Raw genomic sequence first — 11,532 nt, 5'->3', positions numbered from 1 at the left:
ATCTGATCAGACCATTTCAGTCAGGAGAAATGTTTGTCATGTAAACGTAGCTAATGACCCCAAACAGACGTCCAGACCAACATGAGAAGAAGGTTAAAGGTTTTCTACAGCCCCAGCCCCAAATCCTTTTTTTTTATTACTGTGGGGTGCCCTGAAGAGGACTCTACACAAGAGATGCCCTCAGCCTGACAGATCTGAAGCGAGTTTGTCAAGAGTTGGAAATTATCCCAAGTCAAGATGTTCCATGCTGACAGATGTCAACTTAATGCTGTGACTAATTGAAAGTTTTAATTTGAGGTTTAACTGGGGCGTACACTTTATCTCCACTAGCTTTATAAAGTTGCATCTGTTTGTTTGTGGTTTCCTTCAAACCTTACTGTTAATCTACTGAAACAAAACAAGGCTGGTGCCAGAAAGAGCTGAGGGAGGTGAGCTTACTACATAAAGGAATTAGAAACCTGTCAGTCTGGCTCTGGAGTGCAGAGAAGCTGCGAACCTGCAGATGTCTCGAATGACTTGGGTGGAGTAGTACGGGAAGGGATGACACATCATAAGTCACAAGAAGCACAAATATGATCACAGTGTTTATTATTCTGCTCCAAGCAGACAGGAAACTTAAGAAAATAAGACACCGGCTTATACAGGTGTAAGAGGACGACCAGCGAGGGTTTGGTTTCAGGTTTAAAGATAATTGTCCACATTTGTAAAATAGGATACAATACAGAAAATCAACATAAATAATAAAAACTAAAATAAAGTGAAATTAAAAAGCATTGAGATAAAGTGACTTAGGTAAGAAAATAAGTACGTATAAAGATAAGTAAACACAATAAATGTAATGCAGCGTCTACCTGCACAGCATCTAAACCACATTTCTGACATTCCCAGCGTGTCTTTGTGCTCCAAGCTTGTCTGTCTGTAATCTCACATTTCCCAAAACGATGGAGGAAACCGGTGGTTTGAACTTCCTCCTCCTTGGTTTGCATTCTGCTCCTGCAGTTCATCATTGGCATTTCCCCTTCACCGCATCTGGGTAGCTTGGGCTTTGGAAAGTTTCATCAGCTACTTGTAAACACCATTCACGTTGCCATGGTAACTTATCAGATCCCATCAAACCACATCAAATATTTATAAATCCCATTCAAAAGTTTATTACATTGCTGTACACAACATAACAGAAAATAACTTTAATTAAAATAATGTAAAAGCAAAAAGAGAGAACAAAGTAAAAGTTTATTAGAATATTTTGTTTTTTCGGTACCGGACCGATCTGGATGCTGAATGAATTCTGAAGCAGCATCAGACAAGATAAAGAGACCAACTGGTGCCCCAAGTTCAAACTTTTACAGTAATCCAGCCTTAAAAAGGAATCATCTTAGCAGTAAATTATCTATCCATGAAATTTCAGGTCATCGAGGTAAAGAGCCAAAATGAAATTATTTTCAGCAGCTGTCAAAGCACCACGAGAAATGTTACAGAATCTAGTGTTTTCATGGATTTAAAGCCGCCCAAAAAATCCATTTTTAACATATTAAAGCAGGAACCAAATCCGCGTTTTGCCGCCTGAAGAATAGATCTAGAATAAGATGACTGATGGCTCAGCATGGTTTATAAACACTTCTTTTATCTGTTTTCAGTAGTCCTGTCTACTGTAATGGAGTTTTTGCAAGTCTCTCAAAAAGATCACTAAGACATCTGCAGCTAATCCAGATGTTGCTGCTTGTGTCCTCACAAAGCCAGAAAAAGAGAACAAGGCTCCGAATGGTTCTGGTCCAAAATATAGATCAGATCTGCAGATCTGCAGATGTCATTTGAGCCACCGAGACTTCTAAGATCATCTGGGTCAAGTTTGCTTTCCATCCCCAAAGTTTTAGTATGTCTGCTTCTGATGTCTGGAACAAACTACCAGAAGTCCTGGATCAGTATTCCTAAAAATTCTGAGAATCCTCTCAGAGCTCCTGACTGAGCCTAAAAATTCCTAGCAAGGAGTCTTAGCTTAGGAGTGATTCTCAGAGAACTCTGAGCAAGGAATGGACAGAAACTTCTATCTTAGTGAGGAGGTGTGGTTGCTAGGTATGAGCCATCATTTCAAAAGCTGTGATTGGTTGAACCTAAAATCTAGACACACCCTTGGTGAAAATGTGCATAGAATGGGCCGTCAAATCAATAAACTTAATCTGTGTAAACTGTGTAATTTATGAGTATTTTACATAAAAAGAAAACCTGTTATATAAATGGTAAGCTATACTTTAAAATGATGCTACAGAAAATGTAAAAACTCAGACCCACTTGCAAAGGATTCACCTGCTTATATTTACATTTATTTAGCATGCTGGTAACTGTTGTGATTTCAACTTTAAACATTTCAGCTTCATTTTGTATTAACAAGAGTAAAATGGCTCCATCAATGTCTGTGAATAGTGACCGGCCTATAAGAAGCAGTGTTGTTGGCTTTCAGATCTACCACAAACCAGTGAACAGCAGCCGGACAGAGGAACAGCGTTTGCTCCTGGCTCAGTCGGTCAACAAGCATAAAAGTGTTTTTACTATTATTATTTACTATCTGTCTGTCCTGCCTCTCCTGTCCGCCATTTTGTCCTTTGCTTAGGGAACTCCTAAGCCTCTTAAAGTCCTCTTCCCTGCTCTTAACAGATCTCACCTTAGGAGCTCTCTGAAGAGCTAGAATTCTTTAGGAATAGCTTTTATCTTTATTAGGATCTACTCTTCACTTTTAGGGGAAATTCTGAGAAAACGTCTTGATTCTAAGAATTTTCTTAGAATTTGGCCACGAGGAGCAACTCTTTGCACTAAGAATCTTTAGGAAGTTTGGTTTGGTTTGAAGTCTGATCCAAAAATTCTTTCTAGTAAAGAATCTAGAATCTATTTTCTTGAACATGTACACTGCATGTTTAAAATATTATACTCACTGTATTTATTTGTCTGTTTCAGTGTTTCTTTTTATGCACAGCATGTTGATTAAAATGAATTTAAACTCATTTATTTATGCAGCCTGCTGGATAAATGAGCTTGTCTTGCTTTGCCTCCCTGGACTGACACCTGTCTTCGATGCCACACTGCATTTCTCTGTGAAAACTCTCTTATATTATAATGTTATAGACTATAATATCAGTCATCCATCCAGGCACCTTGTTTATTATTTATTTTGCTTTTGTTTATGTATTTTTTTCACTGTGCACATCCCATTCATGAATTATGAACTTACAGTGCCACATTTTTTCCCACATACAGAACTTTACTCATACAGACATGCACAGTGATGCTTTATTTATTGATCATGTTTTACTTTTTAGTTATTTAATTGATATTTATCTGTTCTATAAAATAGTTTTAAAATTAAATTTATCATACTGATGTAAATATTCTTTTTTTTATTGATTCTTTTATTTTTTTCCTTTGCGTTTATCATTGACTTGACAATCGCGATAATATATAGATAGATAGATAGATAGATAGATATCTAGATAGATAGATATCTAGATAGATAGATAGATAGATAGATAGATAGATAGTATAAGAATAAATAAATTTAACATGAACTAAAACAGGATGGAAACATGTTCCATCTGAACTTTCTTTTGTTTCTTGGTTTTTTGTTGAACAAACGTGAATGTTTCACCATGAACTGCTCTTATCGGTGTAGGTTTGATCTATTACTTCTATTTCTACACACTCTTCTGCCCTCAGCTAAATGTGGTTTTTCAGCCTATGCAGAGAGCTAAACACACATGGTTCCAGTAACCACTCAGAAGACGAGACGAGCTGTCTTCTTCTTAGCTTTAACTGTTGAACCACATTACTTTCTTCAGTTTTGTAAAACTGCAATTCAAAAAAGGAATAAAAGACATTCTGTCACTATACAGAACGTCACATACGTCTGCTCACTCTGCGTGCCCCCTTTTTTTTTTTAACCATACGCAGTTTAGCTGCTGCTTACGTTGAACAGCCAGTAGGAGGCAGTGTTAAACCATCAAACAGATTAAATCTATTATGTTCTTGGAAAAAAACACATGTTCAATGTGATAGAACAAAAATGGCTTTCAACTCTACTTTAACTACTTTAAATTGCTAAATACAATGACAAAACATATCTGAGGGCAAAACACATACTCTTGTGCAATACACTGATTATTCATTTATAAGCACACCCTTTTAATATAGAAACATAAAAAGAGTAATAGAAGGAAGGCCTTGAAAAGTTTTAATTCTGCCTACTGTTTTTTTCCCAGACCACAATAATTTAAAGGAAATGTCTGAAAATGTTATCTTTGTTTGAATGTTTTGTTATTATTTTGTTATTAAATGTGAACTTCTTTTTTTTATTGTTTTTCTTTTTTTCTCATTTTACTTTGTTTTCTTTAGGTTTTTAAAAAATAAACTTGATAAACTAAAAGAAAAATATAATTAAATTTAAAGAGAAAATCTTAAGATGATACAAAGAAAGACACAATCGAAGTGGATTGTTTCTGTTTCAGGCATTTAAAAGTTAATAAAGTAATTAAATTATATTAAAAATGCCAAATTAATAAAGCTAAAATATAAACTTAAATAAATAAAAATAATAAATAAAAAGATTAACAAATGAATAAAAATAGTAAATGAATAAAGTTAAATAAACTATTCTGAGGTGATTAATAAAGTATTTTTCTTTCATAATACTGCATGCATTGAACTTCTTTATGGCATTTTCATTTCTGGCCTCTAGATGGCGACACATACCAACTCTTAACCATTTCATCAGCTATGACTAAACTAGGTTTAAGTTTTTTTATGTAATTTTGTCTTACAATGCAAATATTTTACAAATAAAGATATAACAAAAAAACTATGTTATTTTTGTTTATTTATTTTGTTTACATGTTTATGGCTCATATTAGCTTCTCTCCTCTGTGTGTGCTTTGTTGTTGGGCTATAAGCTGTTTACGCTTCCACATTTCAGGAACATTTGGGAACTTATTTTGTATCAGAGTTTAAATTGTTTTCTGTAAATAATACTTTTATATTCTTTCCTTTCGAAGTGGCTGTGAGTAACATCATTATTGTTATTACCGTCATTACTGGTATAAGTTAAAGTGGGAGTCAGAGATGCTCTCACACAAACATTCAGCAGCAGAATAAGCCTGAATGTGTGTGGCGATCTCCTCCTCCTCTCCTCCAGCTGTGGGAGCGCTGCTGTGAGGAGCCCATCAGCTGAGGAAGTAATGGACAATCCTGTCTTCACCTCATTACACCAGCCTACACGCACACCCTCTGATTGGAAGCCGTGTGTGTTGAACGCAGCATACTGTTGGTGTTTTAAATTCATAATTCAAACCTCTTGCTGAGGTATTTTTCTTGCTTTTGCAGAGACGTCTGCAAGAGATAAACTGCATGTTAGTTTGTCCAGCGTTGGTTTGGAAATCACTTCATCTTCTTTACTGTTTGGTGATCTTGCCATATCTGGATTATTGTTAAAGATAAAAATTATAAAACGTCTTGGCTACTATTATACATACAACAACAACAACAAAAAAAGGAATAAGAATTGTCTGTAAGAGGGGATGTTGAGAACATATCATCATACTCTTCTTGAAATTAAGAACTCTTAAGTTCTGTGATTTGGTGGAGTTACAAATAGCAACAACAATTTAAAATAACTAACATTTTAATACCAGACCACATCCAAAAGATGATTTTTTAATCGAGGTGGAGGAAATAATAGGAGGGGAAATTTAATTTGAAGATTTTAAAAGTGAAAAGCACGTGCATTACAGTGTATGGTGTAAAACTGTAGAAGAACTTCAAGAAGAACTCAAGCAATGTCCAAACATCATCCTGTTTAAAAAAAAAACATCAAAAAATGTTTTTAAAAAATATGAAGAAAGTAAACATATGTAAAATGATCAATTTACTGTTCTATGTATTTGTATGTATGTATTTATTTATAGGTGTATCTGACTATGGATGTGTGTATATGTATATCCATGTACAGATATGTGTATGTGGGTGTATATGTGTAGAATTTGGATGGTATAAGAAAATACGAGTATATGTTAATATGTACAGGTATTGGCAGTAGATATGCAGAGGAGTGTGAAAAATCTCCATGTGGAAGGATTTATATTTTCTTTCTTGTACTAATTTTGATTTCTTGAAGACTAATATGATTTGACACAGTGTCTAAATAGAGTACATAGCGTTTGGTAAGGGAGGGCAGGAATATATAAGTGGTTACTTCATCCTGCTCCTTTTTAAACTTGATAATCTGTAAAAATAAAAAAAAAATCTTAAATTTAATTTCTTTGATATATTTATTTTTTTAAATTGATTTTCCTTTTACTTTTTTTCTAAAAATATATACATCAACATACTTTTGTTTTGTCTGCTCGAAATAAAGCACATCAATCAATCAATCAATCAATCAATCAATCAATCAATCAATCAATCAATCAATCAATCAATCAATCAATCAATCAATCAATCAGTAAATCAGTAAATGAGAAGAGGAATAAAAAAAATTGGGTAATTTATATTTATGATAATAATTTATATTTAAAAATATCTTGAGCTCTATTTTTTCTAACTCTAGTCTGAAATGACATCCCCCAAAAATGAAGTATATCTTCAGAACTACCAGGGCTGTAAGTATACTTTCAGTGGAAACCAGAGGATAGCAACACAACTCATGTAGGAATGAGTAAAGTAATCTTAGGAATGAGTAAAGTAATCTTAGGAATGAATAAAGTAGTCCTAGGAGTGAGTACATTAATCCTAGGAGTGAGTAAAGTAATCCTAGGAATGAATAAAGTAATTCTAGGAATGAATAAAGTAATCCTAGGAGTGAGTAAAGTAATCCCAGGAATGAATAAAGTAATCCTAGGAATGAATAAAGTAATCCTAAGAGTGAGTAAAGTAATCCTAGGAATGAATAAAGTAATCCTAGGAGTGAATAAAGTAATCCTAGGAATGAATAAAGTAATCCTAGGAATGAATAAAGTAATTCTAGGAGTGAATAAAGTAATCCTAGGAATGAATAAAGTAATCTTAGGAATGAGTAAAGTAGTCCTAGGAGTGAGTAAAGTAATCCTAGGAGTGAGTAAAGTAATCCTAGGAATGAATAAAGTAATCCTAGGAATGAATAAAGTAATCCTAGGAGGGAATAAAGTAATCCTAGGAATGAATAAAGTAATTCTAAGAATGAGTAAAGTAATTTTAGGAATGAGTAAAGTAGTCCTATGAGTGAGTACAGTAATCCTAGGAGTGAGTAAAGTAATCATAGGAATGAATAAAGTAATTCTAGGAATGAATAAAGTAATCCTAGGAGTGAATAAAGTAATCCTAGGAATGAATTAAGTAATTCTAGGAATGAGTATAGTAATCCTAAGAATGAATAAAGTAATTCTAGGCGTGAATAAAGTAATCCTAGGAATTAATAAAGTAATCTTAGGAATGAGTAAAGTAGTCCTAGGAGTGAGTAAAGTAATCCTAGGAGTGAGTAAAGTAATCCTAGAAATGAATAAAGTAATCCTAGGAATGAATAAAGTAATCCTAGGAGTGAATAAAGTATTCCTAGGAATGAATAAAGTAATTCTAGGAATGAGTAAAGTAATCCTAGGAGTGAATAAAGTAATCCTAGGAATGAATAAAGTAATTCTAGGAGTGAGTACAGTAATTCTAGGAGTGAGTAAAGTAATCCTAGGAATGAATAAAGTAATTCTAGGAATGAATAAAGTTATCCTAGGAATGAATAAAGTAATCCTAGGAGTAAATAAAGTAATCCTAGGAATGAATAAAGTAATTCTAGGAATGAGTAAAGTAATTTTAGGAATGAGTAAAGTAGTCCTAGGAGTGAGTACAGTAATTCTAGGAGTGAGTAAAGTAATCCTAGGAATGAATAAAGTAATTCTAGGAATGAATAAAGTAATCCTAGGAATGAATAAAGTAATCCTAGGAGTGAATAAAGTAATCCTAGGAATGAATAAAGTAATTATAGGAATGAGTAAAGTAGTCCTAGGAGTGAGTACAGTAATACTAGGAGTGAGTAAAGTAATCCTAGGAATGAATAAAGTAATTCTAGGAATGAATAAAGTAATCCTAGGACTGAATAAAGTAATCTTAGGAATGAGTAATGTAGTCCTAGGAGTGAGTAAAGTAATCCTAGGAGTGAGTAAAGTAATCCTAGGAATGAATTAAGTAATTCTAGGAATGAATAAAGTAATCCTAGGAGTGAATAAAGTAATCCTAGGAATGAGTAAAGTAATCCTAGGAATGAGTAAAGTAATATCTGATGAGGAACTGTGCTATAGTAGAAAGTAAATAGTGAAGCTGAGCAGTTTTCCAGGTGTTTAATAGAGGTGTTACACAGGTAAATATCTCAGGAAGCCATCGGCCGATGATGATGATGGACGCCTCTATCAATGATCAGAGTCAGGAGGATCCAGGGATAGCCCCCACATTCACCTTAGAAACACCATGAAAACTGTTTGGTTTGGATGCCACTGCTTGGAAACTAGAGGATAGCAACACAATTCATGTAGGAATGAGTAAAGTAGTCCTAGGAGTGAGTACATTAATCCTAGGAGTGAGTAAAGTAATCCCAGGAATGAATAAAGTAATTCTAGGAATGAATAAAGTAATCCTAGGAGTGAGTAAAGTAATCCTAGGAATGAATAAAGTAATTCTAGGAGTGAATAAAGTAATCCTAGAAATGAATAAAGTAATCCTAGGAATGAATAAAGTAATTCTAGGAGTGAATAAAGTAATCCTAGAAATGAATAAAGTAATCTTAGGAATGAGTAAAGTAGTCCTAGGAGTGAGTAAAGTAATCCTAGGAGTGAGTAAAGTAATCCTAGGAATGAATAAAGTAATCCTAGGAATGAATAAAGTAATCCTAGGAGGGAATAAAGTAATCCTAGGAATGAATAAAGTAATTCTAAGAATGAGTAAAGTAATTTTAGGAATGAGTAAAGTAGTCCTATGAGTGAGTACAGTAATCCTAGGAGTGAGTAAAGTAATCATAGGAATGAATAAAGTAATTCTAGGAATGAATAAAGTAATCCTAGGAGTGAATAAAGTAATCCTAGGAATGAATTAAGTAATTCTAGGAATGAGTATAGTAATCCTAAGAATGAATAAAGTAATTCTAGGCGTGAATAAAGTAATCCTAGGAATTAATAAAGTAATCTTAGGAATGAGTAAAGTAGTCCTAGGAGTGAGTAAAGTAATCCTAGGAGTGAGTAAAGTAATCCTAGAAATGAATAAAGTAATCCTAGGAATGAATAAAGTAATCCTAGGAGTGAATAAAGTAATCCTAGGAATGAATAAAGTAATTCTAGGAATGAGTAAAGTAATCCTAGGAGTGAATAAAGTAATCCTAGGAATGAATAAAGTAATTCTAGGAGTGAGTACAGTAATTCTAGGAGTGAGTAAAGTAATCCTAGGAATGAATAAAGTAATTCTAGGAATGAATAAAGTTATCCTAGGAATGAATAAAGTAATCCTATGAGTAAATAAAGTAATCCTAGGAATGAATAAAGTAATTCTAGGAATGAGTAAAGTAATTTTAGGAATGAGTAAAGTAGTCCTAGGAGTGAGTACAGTAATTCTAGGAGTGAGTAAAGTAATCCTAGGAATGAATAAAGTAATTCTAGGAATGAATAAAGTAATCCTAGGAATGAATAAAGTAATCCTAGGAGTGAATAAAGTAATCCTAGGAATGAATAAAGTAATTATAGGAATGAGTAAAGTAGTCCTAGGAGTGAGTACAGTAATACTAGGAGTGAGTAAAGTAATCCTAGGAATGAATAAAGTAATTCTAGGAATGAATAAAGTAATCCTAGGACTGAATAAAGTAATCTTAGGAATGAGTAATGTAGTCCTAGGAGTGAGTAAAGTAATCCTAGGAGTGAGTAAAGTAATCCTAGGAATGAATTAAGTAATTCTAGGAATGAATAAAGTAATCCTAGGAGTGAATAAAGTAATCCTAGGAATGAGTAAAGTAATCCTAGGAATGAGTAAAGTAATATCTGATGAGGAACTGTGCTATAGTAGAAAGTAAATAGTGAAGCTGAGCAGTTTTCCAGGTGTTTAATAGAGGTGTTACACAGGTAAATATCTCAGGAAGCCATCGGCCGATGATGATGATGGACGCCTCTATCAATGATCAGAGTCAGGAGGATCCAGGGATAGCCCCCACATTCACCTTAGAAACACCATGAAAACTGTTTGGTTTGGATGCCACTGCTTGGAAACTAGAGGATAGCAACACAATTCATGTAGGAATGAGTAAAGTAATCTTAGGAATGAGTAAAGTAATCTTAGGAATGAGTAAAGTAATCCTAGGAATGAGTAAAGTAATATCTGATGAGGAACTGTGCTATAGTAGAAAGTAAATAGTGAAGCTGAGCAGTTTTCCAGGTGTTTAATAGAGGTGTTACACAGGTAAATATCTCAGGAAGCCATCGGCCGATGATGATGATGGACGCCTCTATCAATGATCAGAGTCAGGAGGATCCAGGGATAGCGCCCACATTCACCTTAGAAACACCATGAAAACTGTTTGGTTTGGATGCCACTGCTTGGTAGAGTCTTTTAGCTGAGTTTCTCCTGTCATGGTGCTATGCTACATGTTAGCATTGCTACATGTTAGCATTGCTACATGTTAGCGTTTCTGCTTCCTAGTCTGTGCAAACATAGTCTGGACTGTAGGATCTCATGCGGCCATCTCATGCTATACAGGGTTAAAGAGGTTACATTCTTTTAAAATGAAATAAACAAGATGCTTCACATTCAGTAAAACACATTTTGTTCATTACATCCTGTCTTCTTTTTTTTTACCTCCCCATCATTCTTCACCCCTCCACTTCACCTCTCTTGAATCATTGCACAACTTTGCAAAAAAAAGATAAAAAAGTAAAAAAACAAAACAAAACAAAAAAAAAAAAAACAATAAAAATAATTGTCTCCTCATGTCCTTCCTCCTCCATCCTTTTCTCCATTGTCCAACCCCGACTTTCTCCTTCTGTTTTAAATTCCCTTCATTATCATTCCCCCTCTTTTACCCTTCTCTTCCCCCCTTTTTTCTGCTCCCCACTGGATATCAATCAGAACCTATCACTCCACCTCTTCCTGCTGCCTTCGTGTCAGAATTCACAGGAACTTCATCAAATAGGAAACTGTTTCATTGTTACATCGAACTCTCGCTGTGTGAGTGTGTGGAGCCTCCGTAGCAGAATTAATGGAATGCACACACACACAAGAAGGTTTATACACACACACATATACGCACAACAAACCCCGTCCCTCACACATACACACTCATACAGGCATGTACACATTAGGGTGTTAATTGTTGTGATAACACCTTCCAATAACAAGGCTCTAATTATCAACATGTTTGGCTGTTGGAGTGTGTATCTGGCGCTCGTGTGTGGATCATGGGGTGAGCGTTTCTGTGCGTGTGCCAGTGTGAGGTGTGGCATCGGGGGAGGGAGGTTTGATGATTTTGGAATATGCTGCTGTGTGTGTGTCTGTATG

This window comes from Melanotaenia boesemani, chromosome 10 (genome assembly GCF_017639745.1).
Source record: "Melanotaenia boesemani isolate fMelBoe1 chromosome 10, fMelBoe1.pri, whole genome shotgun sequence".
Classification (NCBI taxonomy): Eukaryota; Metazoa; Chordata; class Actinopteri; order Atheriniformes; family Melanotaeniidae; genus Melanotaenia; species Melanotaenia boesemani.
Note: the sequence above shows the minus strand (reverse complement) of the source record.